The sequence below is a fragment of the Microcebus murinus genome, unplaced genomic scaffold (assembly GCF_040939455.1).
Source record: "Microcebus murinus isolate Inina unplaced genomic scaffold, M.murinus_Inina_mat1.0 scaf036_hap2_Mmur4.0, whole genome shotgun sequence".
Lineage (NCBI taxonomy): Eukaryota > Metazoa > Chordata > Mammalia > Primates > Cheirogaleidae > Microcebus > Microcebus murinus.
The window spans coordinates 17,865-35,292 of NW_027438982.1; the positions used below are offsets into that span (position 1 = coordinate 17,865).

At 63.4% G+C, this 17,428-nt stretch overlaps 5 non-coding genes across 5 annotated transcripts; all 5 read right to left on the bottom strand.

Annotated features, from left to right (window-relative positions):
* Positions 1-999: 999 nt before the first annotated feature.
* On the bottom strand, positions 1,000-1,118 carry LOC142868686 (5S ribosomal RNA). Its single transcript, XR_012917630.1, has one exon. It is a non-coding gene; the product is annotated as a 5S ribosomal RNA (ribosomal RNA).
* Positions 1,119-4,647: 3,529 nt separating this feature from the next.
* On the bottom strand, positions 4,648-4,766 carry LOC142868682 (5S ribosomal RNA). Its single transcript, XR_012917626.1, has one exon. It is a non-coding gene; the product is annotated as a 5S ribosomal RNA (ribosomal RNA).
* A 3,536-nt stretch (positions 4,767-8,302) lies between these two features.
* Positions 8,303-8,421, bottom strand: LOC142868680 (5S ribosomal RNA). The gene has a single exon (XR_012917624.1). It is a non-coding gene; the product is annotated as a 5S ribosomal RNA (ribosomal RNA).
* A 3,539-nt stretch (positions 8,422-11,960) lies between these two features.
* Positions 11,961-12,079, bottom strand: LOC142868687 (5S ribosomal RNA). The gene has a single exon (XR_012917631.1). It is a non-coding gene; the product is annotated as a 5S ribosomal RNA (ribosomal RNA).
* A 3,522-nt stretch (positions 12,080-15,601) lies between these two features.
* On the bottom strand, positions 15,602-15,720 carry LOC142868642 (5S ribosomal RNA). The gene has a single exon (XR_012917587.1). It is a non-coding gene; the product is annotated as a 5S ribosomal RNA (ribosomal RNA).
* Between the last annotated feature and the right edge of the window lie 1,708 nt (positions 15,721-17,428).

Sequence of the window (17,428 nt, forward strand, 5' to 3'; positions counted from 1 at the left end):
GAGTGCGTAAATGAAATGTGGCGCGTGGACACCACGGAGTGCTATTCAGCTAGGAGGAGCAGCGGTGAGAGGGCACCTCTCGTGGTTCTCCTGGCCAGAGCTGGAACCCGTTCCAGTAAGCCAGGTAGCCCAAGAATGGACACACGAGCACCACGTGCTCGCGCTCACCAGCAAATGGGTACGAACCGATGGACACCTAAGTGGACACAGAGGAATCACCTTCATCGGGTGGGTGTCGGGCGGGTGGGGGGAGGGGATGGGCATACACCTCCATTAGGAACGGGGTGGGTGCGCACCGACTGGGGGATGGGCGCACTTGAGGCTCTGACCCGAGGGGGGAGGCTGGGAGAGGGCAACGTACCCGACCTTAACATTGGTACCCCCACAATACGCTGGAACAACATCAGAGGTAAATGAATAAGAACACAGGGGGGAGGGGGGCACGGGCAACACATGTCACCTTAATACTTGGACTCCCATCATCTGCTTGAAAAGAGAGAGAAAAGAAAATGCAATCATAGAGATAAGAGACACTTTTTAAACATAATGAATCCGAAGAGAAAAGTAAAAGGAGGCCTGTGGAGCAGGTCTGGGTGTGACTCCGGATCCCCCAACATCAGGTGCCACCACCAAAGATTCCTACGTGTAGCCCATAGAACCCCAAAAGCAACGGGACGAGTTCTGGTCACATACTCCCTCAAAATGACATCCTGGCCTTCTTCTGGAACTCCCTCCCCTCTCAGACTCTCAAGGTTTCCTCCAGCGTGTCGGTTCCCACAGAGCAGACCTTTGGTCTGAGACCTGACAGTCCAGAAGCCACGCATGCTGCCGCGTGACGGCGGTGTCGCGGCTTGGGACAAGAGGAGGCCCCACGGTGCGGGCTGGGGCGCCAGGCACCGCGGCGGGCGCTGAGGGTGGGGGTGACCCCACCCCGGGCCGCCGACTCGCTCCCAGAAAGGGGACAGAACAAGAGGCAAAACAAAAAAAAAAAAAAGAAGAAGCCTACGGCACCCGGTATTCCCAGGCGGTCTCCCATCCAAGTACTAACCAGGCCCGACCCTGCTTAGCTTCCGAGACCAGACGAGATCGGGCGCGTTCAGGGTGGTGTGGCCCTAGACGGCGGAGGGCGCCCCTGCCCCGCTCAAGAAGCCGAGCCTCTCTGCGCTTCCCCGCCGCCTCCTCCCCCCGCCCCAGGCCCCGCGCCGGCGCTGACCCGCACCGGGCCGGGCCTGTTGAGTTCACCGGCCGGGTCCGGCGGGCTCCGAGGGACGGGGGTGACAGGCGGGGCGGGGCGGGGCGGGCAGGGAGCGGTGGGCCGGGGTGGGGGGCTGTCTCTCTATACACACACACACACACACACACACACACACACTCACACTCACACTCACTCACTCACACTCACACAAGATGCGCCTCCACGGCTGGACTCGCCAAGGTGGAGACCTTCCAGCCCCCTTCCTCTCCTCGCCTGGCCCACCCCCAGCTCGTGGCCGCCGCCGCCGCCGCCGCCGATTGCGCACGCGCGGGTCGCCCGCCCTTTGACCCCAGGCAGGGTCCGCCATCCCCGACAACCCCTTTCAGCTGCGCCCCCCACCCTGTGGGTGGGCTGCCGCCTATTCCCCCGGGCCCGGGCTGGGGCACAGCGCATGGGGGAGGGGAGCGAGTGTATGGGGCGTCTCTCTCTCTCTCTAGGGATGTGTCCCATGGGTGGGGTGGCGTGGTTTGTGGGGCGCTGAAGAAATCAGTCCCCTCCATCTCCTACCTCTGGAAAACGCCCAAGCCCTTGGAGAACTGCCGGCAACGCGACCGTGGGGGCCGGGACCCTCCTCTGTGTCCTCCTGTGGCCCAGTCCAAGGGGCCTGGGCCTGGCCGGGGCTGCATTGGACCCCGACCACCCTGGCGTGTGGACTCGCTAAAAATCGGCGATTAGATATTGGATTCCAGCTTCATTGAGGTCATTTCACTAATGAGTGCACCGGAAAGAGTTTCCTAATCCATCTGTGAGGGTGGCAACTGAAAGAGAATTTTAAAGCTGACAGAATAGGCGAGGAAAGGCATAGGAGATTTCCACACCCAGTAAGGAAGCCTTTCCCGAAATGGAAGAAAGAAACGAGCAAACAGAAACACCGGTAGCCCGCCAGGATCAGAGTCTGCCCCCGAGAGAAAGTACCCTGACCAGGTTCACCCGTGGGTGGGTGGCGAGCTAGCGGCATTCAGAAGAGCGAGGCCCGCAGTCTGTGCAGAAGACACCTGCACTCGGGTGTGTGTGGCGGCACGATTCACAAGCAGCTCCAGATGTTAAGCCAAGGAGAAGCCAGGGAGTTCCCAACGCCCCAGGTGTCCTCAGCCCACGACTGGCTGCTGGGGGAATGCGAAGCCCGGCTCCTTGTCTCAGAGCCCTTGTCTCAGAGCGGGACAACCAGGAGGTGTGACGTACACCCCGGGGTTCCCAGGAGGATCAGGCTGAAGCTGGGACTTGGCCTGAAAGTGTCCCCTCGCATGGCCACCCCCTTCCCCTTCCTGCTCCTCTACTCCTGGTGCCCCTCCATCCAGGGGCCAGACCTTAAAGAGTCACCCGCAAGAGAATCCTGGTCCCAAAGGAGCCTTCTGGGGGACCCGTGCTGAGAGAGGTTGTGGGCATGGCCCGCTGGGGCTCTGCCCGACCCAGGGCTGAGAGATGCAACCTCCCAGCTCTGGGTCCCTGCAGGGGAAGCGTTGGCAAGCACAGGGCCAGTCCTCCAAAGGCCCAGGTGCAGGGAGCCCAGGCCAAGCAGCCTGTGGAAGAAGCCACCCCGGGAACACGACTGCAGGCCACGGCCCTTCCCACCTCCTCCTCCTCCTCCTCCTGCTCCTCCACCCCCCCCCGACCTCCCACCCCCCCACCCCACCCCCCGACATGGCGCAGGGCTCAGAGACACCTCAGACACTTGCTACCCAAAGTGCAAAGGGCATCAGTTGCTCCTCCAAACCCCCCCCCGTGCCCAGCAGACCGCGTTGTCCAGCCAGCCCCCGGGCCTCCCTGGGGTGCCCAGCACAAAAGTGCAGACAACCACCGGACCCTCAATCTCAGTTTTCGGATGTTTTTGCCACTCTAAGGACCCGCAGGCCAGCTGGGCCTTCTGGCAGGACAGAGAGCCCCGGAATCCGACGTGGAGAGCTGGGTGTACGTCCCCACGAGGAGGCGGTCCCCACCTCCGCGGCTCTCCCCTTGCGGGGGGGAAAAGCAGCCACGGGGCCTCAGAGAAGACACCAGGCTGGGCGCCCGCCCCACAGTGGGGGCACGTCCCCCGCAGGCCACTTAGCGCCGGCCGCCGGCCGGCGGACGGTTGGGTGGCGCGAGACGCTGCGGCCGCCCTGCTACCGGGTTCCTGGGAGGGCGTCCTGGAACCAGCGTCCACACCAAGCCCTTGGAAGGCCCAGGCGACGGAGGAGCCCCGTCAGGCAGGGGCCGAGGACGGTGACGGCCCGGGTGGGGAGGAGCGTGTCAGGCAGGGGCAGAGGACGGTGACAGGTGACAGGCCGGGCGGGAAGGAGTCAGTCAGGCAGGGGCCGAGGAGGAGACGGGCTGGGTAAGGGTTAGGGTTAGAGTCAGGGCACAAGTCACAATCGCAAAGACCTGGAAGCGACCCGAGTGCCCATCGACCCACGAGTGCGTAAATGAAATGTGGCGCGTGGACACCACGGAGTGCTATTCAGCTAGGAGGAGCAGCGGTGAGAGGGCACCTCTCGTGGTTCTCCTGGCCAGAGCTGGAACCCGTTCCAGTAAGCCAGGTAGCCCAAGAATGGACACACGAGCACCACGTGCTCGCGCTCACCAGCAAATGGGTACGAACCGATGGACACCTAAGTGGACACAGAGGAATCACCTTCATCGGGTGGGTGTCGGGCGGGTGGGGGGAGGGGATGGGCATACACCTCCATTAGGAACGGGGTGGGTGCGCACCGACTGGGGGATGGGCGCACTTGAGGCTCTGACCCGAGGGGGGAGGCTGGGAGAGGGCAACGTACCCGACCTTAACATTGGTACCCCCACAATACGCTGGAACAACATCAGAGGTAAATGAATAAGAACACAGGGGGGAGGGGGGCACGGGCAACACATGTCACCTTAATACTTGGACTCCCATCATCTGCTTGAAAAGAGAGAGAAAAGAAAATGCAATCATAGAGATAAGAGACACTTTTTAAACATAATGAATCCGAAGAGAAAAGTAAAAGGAGGCCTGTGGAGCAGGTCTGGGTGTGACTCCGGATCCCCCAACATCAGGTGCCACCACCAAAGATTCCTACGTGTAGCCCATAGAACCCCAAAAGCAACGGGACGAGTTCTGGTCACATACTCCCTCAAAATGACATCCTGGCCTTCTTCTGGAACTCCCTCCCCTCTCAGACTCTCAAGGTTTCCTCCAGCGTGTCGGTTCCCACAGAGCAGACCTTTGGTCTGAGACCTGACAGTCCAGAAGCCACGCATGCTGCCGCGTGACGGCGGTGTCGCGGCTTGGGACAAGAGGAGGCCCCACGGTGCGGGCTGGGGCGCCAGGCACCGCGGCGGGCGCTGAGGGTGGGGGTGACCCCCACCCCGGGCCGCCGACTCGCTCCCAGAAAGGGGACAGAACAAGAGGCAAAACAAAAAAAAAAAAAAGAAGCCGCCTACGGCACCCGGTATTCCCAGGCGGTCTCCCATCCAAGTACTAACCAGGCCCGACCCTGCTTAGCTTCCGAGACCAGACGAGATCGGGCGCGTTCAGGGTGGTGTGGCCCTAGACGGCGGAGGGCGCCCCTGCCCCGCTCAAGAAGCCGAGCCTCTCTGCGCTTCCCCGCCGCCTCCTCCCCCCGCCCCAGGCCCCGCGCCGGCGCTGACCCGCACCGGGCCGGGCCTGTTGAGTTCACCGGCCGGGTCCGGCGGGCTCCGAGGGACGGGGGTGACAGGCGGGGCGGGGCGGGGCGGGGCGGGGCGGGCAGGGAGCGGCGGGCCGGGGTGGGGGGCTGTCTCTCTATACACACACACACACACACACACACACTCACACTCACACTCACTCACTCACACTCACACAAGATGCGCCTCCACGGCTGGACTCGCCAAGGTGGAGACCTTCCAGCCCCCTTCCTCTCCTCGCCTGGCCCACCCCCAGCTCCTGGCCGGCCGCCGCCGCCGCCGCCGATTGCGCACGCGCGGGTCGCCCGCCCTTTGACCCCAGGCAGGGGCCGCCCTCCCCGACAACCCCTTTCAGCTGGGCCCCCCACCCTGTGGGTGGGCTGCCGCCTATTCCCCCGGGCCCGGGCTGGGGCACAGCGCATGGGGGAGGGGAGCGAGTGTATGGGGCGTCTCTCTCTCTCTCTAGGGATGTGTCCCATGGGTCGGGTGGCGTGGTTTGTGGGGCGCTGAAGAAATCAGTCCCCTCCATCTCCTACCTCTGGAAAACGCCCAAGCCCTTGGAGAACTGCCGGCAACGCGACCGTGGGGGCCGGGACCCTCCTCTGTGTCCTCCTGTGGCCCAGTCCAAGGGGCCTGGGCCTGGCCGGGGCTGCATTGGACCCCGACCACCCTGGCGTGTGGACTCGCTAAAAATCGGCGATTAGATATTGGATTCCAGCTTCATTGAGGTCATTTCACTAATGAGTGCACCGGAAAGAGTTTCCTAATCCATCTGTGAGGGTGGCAACTGAAAGAGAATTTTAAAGCTGACAGAATAGGCGAGGAAAGGCATAGGAGATTTCCACACCCAGTAAGGAAGCCTTTCCCGAAATGGAAGAAAGAAACGAGCAAACAGAAACACCGGTAGCCCGCCAGGATCAGAGTCTGCCCCCGAGAGAAAGTACCCTGACCAGGTTCACCCGTGGGTGGGTGGCGAGCTAGCGGCATTCAGAAGAGCGAGGCCCGCAGTCTGTGCAGAAGACACCTGCACTCGGGTGTGTGTGGCGGCACGATTCACAAGCAGCTCCAGATGTTAAGCCAAGGAGAAGCCAGGGAGTTCCCAACGCCCCAGGTGTCCTCAGCCCACGACTGGCTGCTGGGGGAATGCGAAGCCCGGCTCCTTGTCTCAGAGCCCTTGTCTCAGAGCGGGACAACCAGGAGGTGTGACGTACACCCCGGGGTTCCCAGGAGGATCAGGCTGAAGCTGGGACTTGGCCTGAAAGTGTCCCCTCGCATGGCCACCCCCTTCCCCTTCCTGCTCCTCTACTCCTGGTGCCCCTCCATCCAGGGGCCAGACCTTAAAGAGTCACCCGCAAGAGAATCCTGGTCCCAAAGGAGCCTTCTGGGGGACCCGTGCTGAGAGAGGTTGTGGGCATGGCCCGCTGGGGCTCTGCCCGACCCAGGGCTGAGAGATGCAACCTCCCAGCTCTGGGTCCCTGCAGGGGAAGCGTTGGCAAGCACAGGGCCAGTCCTCCAAAGGCCCAGGTGCAGGGAGCCCAGGCCAAGCAGCCTGTGGAAGAAGCCACCCCGGGAACACGACTGCAGGCCACGGCCCTTCCCACCTCCTCCTCCTCCTCCTCCTGCTCCTCCACACCCCCCCCCGACCTCCCACCCCCCCACCCCACCCCCCGACATGGCGCAGGGCTCAGAGACACCTCAGACACTTGCTACCCAAAGTGCAAAGGGCATCAGTTGCTCCTCCAAACCCCCCCCCGTGCCCAGCAGACCGCGTTGTCCAGCCAGCCCCCGGGCCTCCCTGGGGTGCCCAGCACAAAAGTGCAGACAACCACCGGACCCTCAATCTCAGTTTTCGGATGTTTTTGCCACTCTAAGGACCCGCAGGCCAGCTGGGCCTTCTGGCAGGACAGAGAGCCCCGGAATCCGACGTGGAGAGCTGGGTGTACGTCCCCACGAGGAGGCGGTCCCCACCTCCGCGGCTCTCCCCTTGCGGGGGGGAAAAGCAGCCACGGGGCCTCAGAGAAGACACCAGGCTGGGCGCCCGCCCCACAGTGGGGGCACGTCCCCCGCAGGCCACTTAGCGCCGGCCGCCGGCCGGCGGACGGTTGGGTGGCGCGAGACGCTGCGGCCGCCCTGCTACCGGGTCCCTGGGAGGGCGTCCTGGAACCAGCGTCCACACCAAGCCCTTGGAAGGCCCAGGCGACGGAGGAGCCCCGTCAGGCAGGGGCCGAGGACGGTGACGGCCCGGGCGGGGAGGAGCGTGTCAGGCAGGGGCAGAGGACGGTGACAGGTGACAGGCCGGGCGGGAAGGAGTCAGTCAGGCAGGGGCCGAGGAGGAGACGGGCTGGGTAAGGGTTAGGGTTAGAGTCAGGGCACAAGTCACAATCGCAAAGACCTGGAAGCGACCCGAGTGCCCATCGACCCACGAGTGCGTAAATGAAATGTGGCGCGTGGACACCACGGAGTGCTATTCAGCTAGGAGGAGCAGCGGTGAGAGGGCACCTCTCGTGGTTCTCCTGGCCAGAGCTGGAACCCGTTCCAGTAAGCCAGGTAGCCCAAGAATGGACACACGAGCACCACGTGCTCGCGCTCACCAGCAAATGGGTACGAACCGATGGACACCTAAGTGGACACAGAGGAATCACCTTCATCGGGTGGGTGTCGGGCGGGTGGGGGGAGGGGATGGGCATACACCTCCATTAGGAACGGGGTGGGTGCGCACCGACTGGGGGATGGGCGCACTTGAGGCTCTGACCCGAGGGGGGAGGCTGGGAGAGGGCAACGTACCCGACCTTAACATTGGTACCCCCACAATACGCTGGAACAACATCAGAGGTAAATGAATAAGAACACAGGGGGGAGGGGGGCACGGGCAACACATGTCACCTTAATACTTGGACTCCCATCATCTGCTTGAAAAGAGAGAGAAAAGAAAATGCAATCATAGAGATAAGAGACACTTTTTAAACATAATGAATCCGAAGAGAAAAGTAAAAGGAGGCCTGTGGAGCAGGTCTGGGTGTGACTCCGGATCCCCCAACATCAGGTGCCACCACCAAAGATTCCTACGTGTAGCCCATAGAACCCCAAAAGCAACGGGACGAGTTCTGGTCACATACTCCCTCAAAATGACATCCTGGCCTTCTTCTGGAACTCCCTCCCCTCTCAGACTCTCAAGGTTTCCTCCAGCGTGTCGGTTCCCACAGAGCAGACCTTTGGTCTGAGACCTGACAGTCCAGAAGCCACGCATGCTGCCGCGTGACGGCGGTGTCGCGGCTTGGGACAAGAGGAGGCCCCACGGTGCGGGCTGGGGCGCCAGGCACCGCGGCGGGCGCTGAGGGTGGGGGTGACCCCCACCCCGGGCCGCCGACTCGCTCCCAGAAAGGGGACAGAACAAGAGGCAAAACAAAACAAAAAAAAAGAAGAAGCCTACGGCACCCGGAATTCCCAGGCGGTCTCCCATCCAAGTACTAACCAGGCCCGACCCTGCTTAGCTTCCGAGACCAGACGAGATCGGGCGCGTTCAGGGTGGTGTGGCCCTAGACGGCGGAGGGCGCCCCTGCCCCGCTCAAGAAGCCGAGCCTCTCTGCGCTTCCCCGCCGCCTCCTCCCCCCGCCCCAGGCCCCGCGCCGGCGCTGACCCGCACCGGGCCGGGCCTGTTGAGTTCACCGGCCGGGTCCGGCGGGCTCCGAGGGACGGGGGTGACAGGCGGGGCGGGGCGGGGCGGGGCGGGGCGGGCAGGGAGCGGCGGGCCGGGGTGGGGGGCTGTCTCTCTATACACACACACACACACACACACACACACACACTCACACTCACACTCACTCACTCACACTCACACAAGATGCGCCTCCACGGCTGGACTCGCCAAGGTGGAGACCTTCCAGCCCCCTTCCTCTCCTCGCCTGGCCCACCCCCAGCTCCTGGCCGGCCGCCGCCGCCGCCGCCGATTGCGCACGCGCGGGTCGCCCGCCCTTTGACCCCAGGCAGGGGCCGCCCTCCCCGACAACCCCTTTCAGCTGGGCCCCCCACCCTGTGGGTGGGCTGCCGCCTATTCCCCCGGGCCCGGGCTGGGGCACAGCGCATGGGGGAGGGGAGCGAGTGTATGGGGCGTCTCTCTCTCTCTCTAGGGATGTGTCCCATGGGTGGGGTGGCGTGGTTTGTGGGGCGCTGAAGAAATCAGTCCCCTCCATCTCCTACCTCTGGAAAACGCCCAAGCCCTTGGAGAACTGCCGGCAACGCGACCGTGGGGGCCGGGACCCTCCTCTGTGTCCTCCTGTGGCCCAGTCCAAGGGGCCTGGGCCTGGCCGGGGCTGCATTGGACCCCGACCACCCTGGCGTGTGGACTCGCTAAAAATCGGCGATTAGATATTGGATTCCAGCTTCATTGAGGTCATTTCACTAATGAGTGCACCGGAAAGAGTTTCCTAATCCATCTGTGAGGGTGGCAACTGAAAGAGAATTTTAAAGCTGACAGAATAGGCGAGGAAAGGCATAGGAGATTTCCACACCCAGTAAGGAAGCCTTTCCCGAAATGGAAGAAAGAAACGAGCAAACAGAAACACCGGTAGCCCGCCAGGATCAGAGTCTGCCCCCGAGAGAAAGTACCCTGACCAGGTTCACCCGTGGGTGGGTGGCGAGCTAGCGGCATTCAGAAGAGCGAGGCCCGCAGTCTGTGCAGAAGACACCTGCACTCGGGTGTGTGTGGCGGCACGATTCACAAGCAGCTCCAGATGTTAAGCCAAGGAGAAGCCAGGGAGTTCCCAACGCCCCAGGTGTCCTCAGCCCACGACTGGCTGCTGGGGGAATGCGAAGCCCGGCTCCTTGTCTCAGAGCCCTTGTCTCAGAGCGGGACAACCAGGAGGTGTGACGTACACCCCGGGGTTCCCAGGAGGATCAGGCTGAAGCTGGGACTTGGCCTGAAAGTGTCCCCTCGCATGGCCACCCCCTTCCCCTTCCTGCTCCTCTACTCCTGGTGCCCCTCCATCCAGGGGCCAGACCTTAAAGAGTCACCCGCAAGAGAATCCTGGTCCCAAAGGAGCCTTCTGGGGGACCCGTGCTGAGAGAGGTTGTGGGCATGGCCCGCTGGGGCTCTGCCCGACCCAGGGCTGAGAGATGCAACCTCCCAGCTCTGGGTCCCTGCAGGGGAAGCGTTGGCAAGCACAGGGCCAGTCCTCCAAAGGCCCAGGTGCAGGGAGCCCAGGCCAAGCAGCCTGTGGAAGAAGCCACCCCGGGAACACGACTGCAGGCCACGGCCCTTCCCACCTCCTCCTCCTCCTCCTCCTGCTCCTCCACCCCCCCCCGACCTCCCACCCCCCCACCCCACCCCCCGACATGGCGCAGGGCTCAGAGACACCTCAGACACTTGCTACCCAAAGTGCAAAGGGCATCAGTTGCTCCTCCAAACCCCCCCCCTGCCCAGCAGACCGCGTTGTCCAGCCAGCCCCCGGGCCTCCCTGGGGTGCCCAGCACAAAAGTGCAGACAACCACCGGACCCTCAATCTCAGTTTTCGGATGTTTTTGCCACTCTAAGGACCCGCAGGCCAGCTGGGCCTTCTGGCAGGACAGAGAGCCCCGGAATCCGACGTGGAGAGCTGGGTGTACGTCCCCACGAGGAGGCGGTCCCCACCTCCGCGGCTCTCCCCTTGCGGGGGGGAAAAGCAGCCACGGGGCCTCAGAGAAGACACCAGGCTGGGCGCCCGCCCCACAGTGGGGGCACGTCCCCCGCAGGCCACTTAGCGCCGGCCGCCGGCCGGCGGACGGTTGGGTGGCGCGAGACGCTGCGGCCGCCCTGCTACCGGGTTCCTGGGAGGGCGTCCTGGAACCAGCGTCCACACCAAGCCCTTGGAAGGCCCAGGCGACGGAGGAGCCCCGTCAGGCAGGGGCCGAGGACGGTGACGGCCCGGGCGGGGAGGAGCGTGTCAGGCAGGGGCAGAGGACGGTGACAGGTGACAGGCCGGGCGGGAAGGAGTCAGTCAGGCAGGGGCCGAGGAGGAGACGGGCTGGGTAAGGGTTAGGGTTAGAGTCAGGGCACAAGTCACAATCGCAAAGACCTGGAAGCGACCCGAGTGCCCATCGACCCACGAGTGCGTAAATGAAATGTGGCGCGTGGACACCACGGAGTGCTATTCAGCTAGGAGGAGCAGCGGTGAGAGGGCACCTCTCGTGGTTCTCCTGGCCAGAGCTGGAACCCGTTCCAGTAAGCCAGGTAGCCCAAGAATGGACACACGAGCACCACGTGCTCGCGCTCACCAGCAAATGGGTACGAACCGATGGACACCTAAGTGGACACAGAGGAATCACCTTCATCGGGTGGGTGTCGGGCGGGTGGGGGGAGGGGATGGGCATACACCTCCATTAGGAACGGGGTGGGTGCGCACCGACTGGGGGATGGGCGCACTTGAGGCTCTGACCCGAGGGGGGAGGCTGGGAGAGGGCAACGTACCCGACCTTAACATTGGTACCCCCACAATACGCTGGAACAACATCAGAGGTAAATGAATAAGAACACAGGGGGGAGGGGGGCACGGGCAACACATGTCACCTTAATACTTGGACTCCCATCATCTGCTTGAAAAGAGAGAGAAAAGAAAATGCAATCATAGAGATAAGAGACACTTTTTAAACATAATGAATCCGAAGAGAAAAGTAAAAGGAGGCCTGTGGAGCAGGTCTGGGTGTGACTCCGGATCCCCCAACATCAGGTGCCACCACCAAAGATTCCTACGTGTAGCCCATAGAACCCCAAAAGCAACGGGACGAGTTCTGGTCACATACTCCCTCAAAATGACATCCTGGCCTTCTTCTGGAACTCCCTCCCCTCTCAGACTCTCAAGGTTTCCTCCAGCGTGTCGGTTCCCACAGAGCAGACCTTTGGTCTGAGACCTGACAGTCCAGAAGCCACGCATGCTGCCGCGTGACGGCGGTGTCGCGGCTTGGGACAAGAGGAGGCCCCACGGTGCGGGCTGGGGCGCCAGGCACCGCGGCGGGCGCTGAGGGTGGGGGTGACCCCCACCCCGGGCCGCCGACTCGCTCCCAGAAAGGGGACAGAACAAGAGGCAAAACAAAAAAAAAAAAAAGAAGAAGCCTACGGCACCCGGTATTCCCAGGCGGTCTCCCATCCAAGTACTAACCAGGCCCGACCCTGCTTAGCTTCCGAGACCAGACGAGATCGGGCGCGTTCAGGGTGGTGTGGCCCCTGCCCCGCTCAAGAAGCCGAGCCTCTCTGCGCTTCCCCGCCGCCTCCTCCCCCCGCCCCAGGCCCCGCGCCGGCGCTGACCCGCACCGGGCCGGGCCTGTTGAGTTCACCGGCCGGGTCCGGCGGGCTCCGAGGGACGGGGGTGACAGGCGGGGCGGGGCGGGGCGGGGCGGGGCGGGCAGGGAGCGGCGGGCCGGGGTGGGGGGCTGTCTCTCTATACACACACACACACACACACACACACACACACTCACACTCACACTCACTCACTCACACTCACACAAGATGCGCCTCCACGGCTGGACTCGCCAAGGTGGAGACCTTCCAGCCCCCTTCCTCTCCTCGCCTGGCCCACCCCCCGCTCGTGGCCGCCGCCGCCGCCGCCGCCGATTGCGCACGCGCGGGTCGCCCGCCCTTTGACCCCAGGCAGGGGCCGCCATCCCCGACAACCCCTTTCAGCTGCGCCCCCCACCCTGTGGGTGGGCTGCCGCCTATTCCCCCGGGCCGGGGCTGGGGCACAGCGCATGGGGGAGGGGAGCGAGTGTATGGGGCGTCTCTCTCTCTCTCTAGGGATGTGTCCCATGGGTGGGGTGGCGTGGTTTGTGGGGCGCTGAAGAAATCAGTCCCCTCCATCTCCTACCTCTGGAAAACGCCCAAGCCCTTGGAGAACTGCCGGCAACGCGACCGTGGGGGCCGGGACCCTCCTCTGTGTCCTCCTGTGGCCCAGTCCAAGGGGCCTGGGCCTGGCCGGGGCTGCATTGGACCCCGACCACCCTGGCGTGTGGACTCGCTAAAAATCGGCGATTAGATATTGGATTCCAGCTTCATTGAGGTCATTTCACTAATGAGTGCACCGGAAAGAGTTTCCTAATCCATCTGTGAGGGTGGCAACTGAAAGAGAATTTTAAAGCTGACAGAATAGGCGAGGAAAGGCATAGGAGATTTCCACACCCAGTAAGGAAGCCTTTCCCGAAATGGAAGAAAGAAACGAGCAAACAGAAACACCGGTAGCCCGCCAGGATCAGAGTCTGCCCCCGAGAGAAAGTACCCTGACCAGGTTCACCCGTGGGTGGGTGGCGAGCTAGCGGCATTCAGAAGAGCGAGGCCCGCAGTCTGTGCAGAAGACACCTGCACTCGGGTGTGTGTGGCGGCACGATTCACAAGCAGCTCCAGATGTTAAGCCAAGGAGAAGCCAGGGAGTTCCCAACGCCCCAGGTGTCCTCAGCCCACGACTGGCTGCTGGGGGAATGCGAAGCCCGGCTCCTTGTCTCAGAGCCCTTGTCTCAGAGCGGGACAACCAGGAGGTGTGACGTACACCCCGGGGTTCCCAGGAGGATCAGGCTGAAGCTGGGACTTGGCCTGAAAGTGTCCCCTCGCATGGCCACCCCCTTCCCCTTCCTGCTCCTCTACTCCTGGTGCCCCTCCATCCAGGGGCCAGACCTTAAAGAGTCACCCGCAAGAGAATCCTGGTCCCAAAGGAGCCTTCTGGGGGACCCGTGCTGAGAGAGGTTGTGGGCATGGCCCGCTGGGGCTCTGCCCGACCCAGGGCTGAGAGATGCAACCTCCCAGCTCTGGGTCCCTGCAGGGGAAGCGTTGGCAAGCACAGGGCCAGTCCTCCAAAGGCCCAGGTGCAGGGAGCCCAGGCCAAGCAGCCTGTGGAAGAAGCCACCCCGGGAACACGACTGCAGGCCACGGCCCTTCCCACCTCCTCCTCCTCCTCCTCCTGCTCCTCCACACCCCCCCCCGACCTCCCACCCCCCCACCCCACCCCCCGACATGGCGCAGGGCTCAGAGACACCTCAGACACTTGCTACCCAAAGTGCAAAGGGCATCAGTTGCTCCTCCAAACCCCCCCCCGTGCCCAGCAGACCGCGTTGTCCAGCCAGCCCCCGGGCCTCCCTGGGGTGCCCAGCACAAAAGTGCAGACAACCACCGGACCCTCAATCTCAGTTTTCGGATGTTTTTGCCACTCTAAGGACCCGCAGGCCAGCTGGGCCTTCTGGCAGGACAGAGAGCCCCGGAATCCGACGTGGAGAGCTGGGTGTACGTCCCCACGAGGAGGCGGTCCCCACCTCCGCGGCTCTCCCCTTGCGGGGGGGAAAAGCAGCCACGGGGCCTCAGAGAAGACACCAGGCTGGGCGCCCGCCCCACAGTGGGGGCACGTCCCCCGCAGGCCACTTAGCGCCGGCCGCCGGCCGGCGGACGGTTGGGTGGCGCGAGACGCTGCGGCCGCCCTGCTACCGGGTCCCTGGGAGGGCGTCCTGGAACCAGCGTCCACACCAAGCCCTTGGAAGGCCCAGGCGACGGAGGAGCCCCGTCAGGCAGGGGCCGAGGACGGTGACGGCCCGGGCGGGGAGGAGCGTGTCAGGCAGGGGCAGAGGACGGTGACAGGTGACAGGCCGGGCGGGAAGGAGTCAGTCAGGCAGGGGCCGAGGAGGAGACGGGCTGGGTAAGGGTTAGGGTTAGAGTCAGGGCACAAGTCACAATCGCAAAGACCTGGAAGCGACCCGAGTGCCCATCGACCCACGAGTGCGTAAATGAAATGTGGCGCGTGGACACCACGGAGTGCTATTCAGCTAGGAGGAGCAGCGGTGAGAGGGCACCTCTCGTGGTTCTCCTGGCCAGAGCTGGAACCCGTTCCAGTAAGCCAGGTAGCCCAAGAATGGACACACGAGCACCACGTGCTCGCGCTCACCAGCAAATGGGTACGAACCGATGGACACCTAAGTGGACACAGAGGAATCACCTTCATCGGGTGGGTGTCGGGCGGGTGGGGGGAGGGGATGGGCATACACCTCCATTAGGAACGGGGTGGGTGCGCACCGACTGGGGGATGGGCGCACTTGAGGCTCTGACCCGAGGGGGGAGGCTGGGAGAGGGCAACGTACCCGACCTTAACATTGGTACCCCCACAATACGCTGGAACAACATCAGAGGTAAATGAATAAGAACACAGGGGGGAGGGGGGCACGGGCAACACATGTCACCTTAATACTTGGACTCCCATCATCTGCTTGAAAAGAGAGAGAAAAGAAAATGCAATCATAGAGATAAGAGACACTTTTTAAACATAATGAATCCGAAGAGAAAAGTAAAAGGAGGCCTGTGGAGCAGGTCTGGGTGTGACTCCGGATCCCCCAACATCAGGTGCCACCACCAAAGATTCCTACGTGTAGCCCATAGAACCCCAAAAGCAACGGGACGAGTTCTGGTCACATACTCCCTCAAAATGACATCCTGGCCTTCTTCTGGAACTCCCTCCCCTCTCAGACTCTCAAGGTTTCCTCCAGCGTGTCGGTTCCCACAGAGCAGACCTTTGGTCTGAGACCTGACAGTCCAGAAGCCACGCATGCTGCCGCGTGACGGCGGTGTCGCGGCTTGGGACAAGAGGAGGCCCCACGGTGCGGGCTGGGGCGCCAGGCACCGCGGCGGGCGCTGAGGGTGGGGGTGACCCCCACCCCGGGCCGCCGACTCGCTCCCAGAAAGGGGACAGAACAAGAGGCAAAACAAAAAAAAAAAAAAGAAGAAGCCTACGGCACCCGGTATTCCCAGGCGGTCTCCCATCCAAGTACTAACCAGGCCCGACCCTGCTTAGCTTCCGAGACCAGACGAGATCGGGCGCGTTCAGGGTGGTGTGGCCCTAGACGGCGGAGGGCGCCCCTGCCCCGCTCAAGAAGCCGAGCCTCTCTGCGCTTCCCCGCCGCCTCCTCCCCCCGCCCAAGGCCCCGCGCCGGCGCTGACCCGCACCGGGCCGGGCCTGTTGAGTTCACCGGCCGGGTCCGGCGGGCTCCGAGGGACGGGGGTGACAGCGGGGCGGGGCGGGGCGGGGCGGGCAGGGAGCGGCGGGCCGGGGTGGGGGGCTGTCTCTCTATACACACACACACACACACACACACACACACACTCACACTCACACTCACACAAGATGCGCCTCCACGGCTGGACTCGCCAAGGTGGAGACCTTCCAGCCCCCTTCCTCTCCTCGCCTGGCCCACCCCCAGCTCGTGGCCGCCGCCGCCGCCGCCGCCGCCGCCGCCGCCGCCGCCGCCGCCGATTGCGCACGCGCGGGTCGCCCGCCCTTTGACCCCTGGCAGGGCCCGCCATCCCCACAACCCCTTTCAGCTGCGCCCCCCACCCTGTGGGTGGGCTGCCGCCTATTCCCCCGGGCCCGGGCTGGGGCACAGCGCATGGGGGAGGGGAGCGAGTGTATGGGGCGTCTCTCTCTCTCTCTAGGGATGTGTCCCATGGGTGGGGTGGCGTGGTTTGTGGGGCGCTGAAGAAATCAGTCCCCTCCATCTCCTACCTCTGGAAAACGCCCAAGCCCTTGGAGAACTGCCGGCAACGCGACCGTGGGGGCCGGGAACCTCCTCTGGGTCCTCCTGTGGCCCAGTCCAAGGGGCCTGGGCCTGGCCGGGGCTGCATTAGACCCCGACCACCCTGGCGTGTGGACTCGCTAAAAATCGGCGATTAGATATTGGATTCCAGCTTCATTGAGGTCATTTCACTAATGAGTGCACCGGAAAGAGTTTCCTAATCCATCTGTGAGGGTGGCAACTGAAAGAGAATTTTAAAGCTGACAGAATAGGCGAGGAAAGGCATAGGAGATTTCCACACCCAGTAAGGAAGCCTTTCCCGAAATGGAAGAAAGAAACGAGCAAACAGAAACACCGGTAGCCCGCCAGGATCAGAGTCTGCCCCCGAGAGAAAGTACCCTGACCAGGTTCACCCGTGGGTGGGTGGCGAGCTAGCGGCATTCAGAAGAGCGAGGCCCGCAGTCTGTGCAGAAGACACCTGCACCCGGGTGTGTGTGGCGGCACGATTCACAAGCAGCTCCAGATGTTAAGCCAAGGAGAAGCCAGGGAGTTCCCAACGCCCCAGGTGTCCTCAGCCCACGACTGGCTGCTGGGGGAATGCGAAGCCCGGCTCCTTGTCTCAGAGCCCTTGTCTCAGAGCGGGACAACCAGGAGGTGTGACGTACACCCCGGGGTTCCCAGGAGGATCAGGCTGAAGCTGGGACTTGGCCTGAAAGTGTCCCCTCGCATGGCCACCCCCTTCCCCTTCCTGCTCCTCTACTCCTGGTGCCCCTCCATCCAGGGGCCAGACCTTAAAGAGTCACCCGCAAGAGAATCCTGGTCCCAAAGGAGCCTTCTGGGGGACCCGTGCTGAGAGAGGTTGTGGGCATGGCCCGCTGGGGCTCTGCCCGACCCAGGGCTGAGAGATGCAACCTCCCAGCTCTGGGTCCCTGCAGGGGAAGCGTTGGCAAGCACAGGGCCAGTCCTCCAAAGGCCCAGGTGCAGGGAGCCCAGGCCAAGCAGCCTGTGGAAGAAGCCACCCCGGGAACACGACTGCAGGCC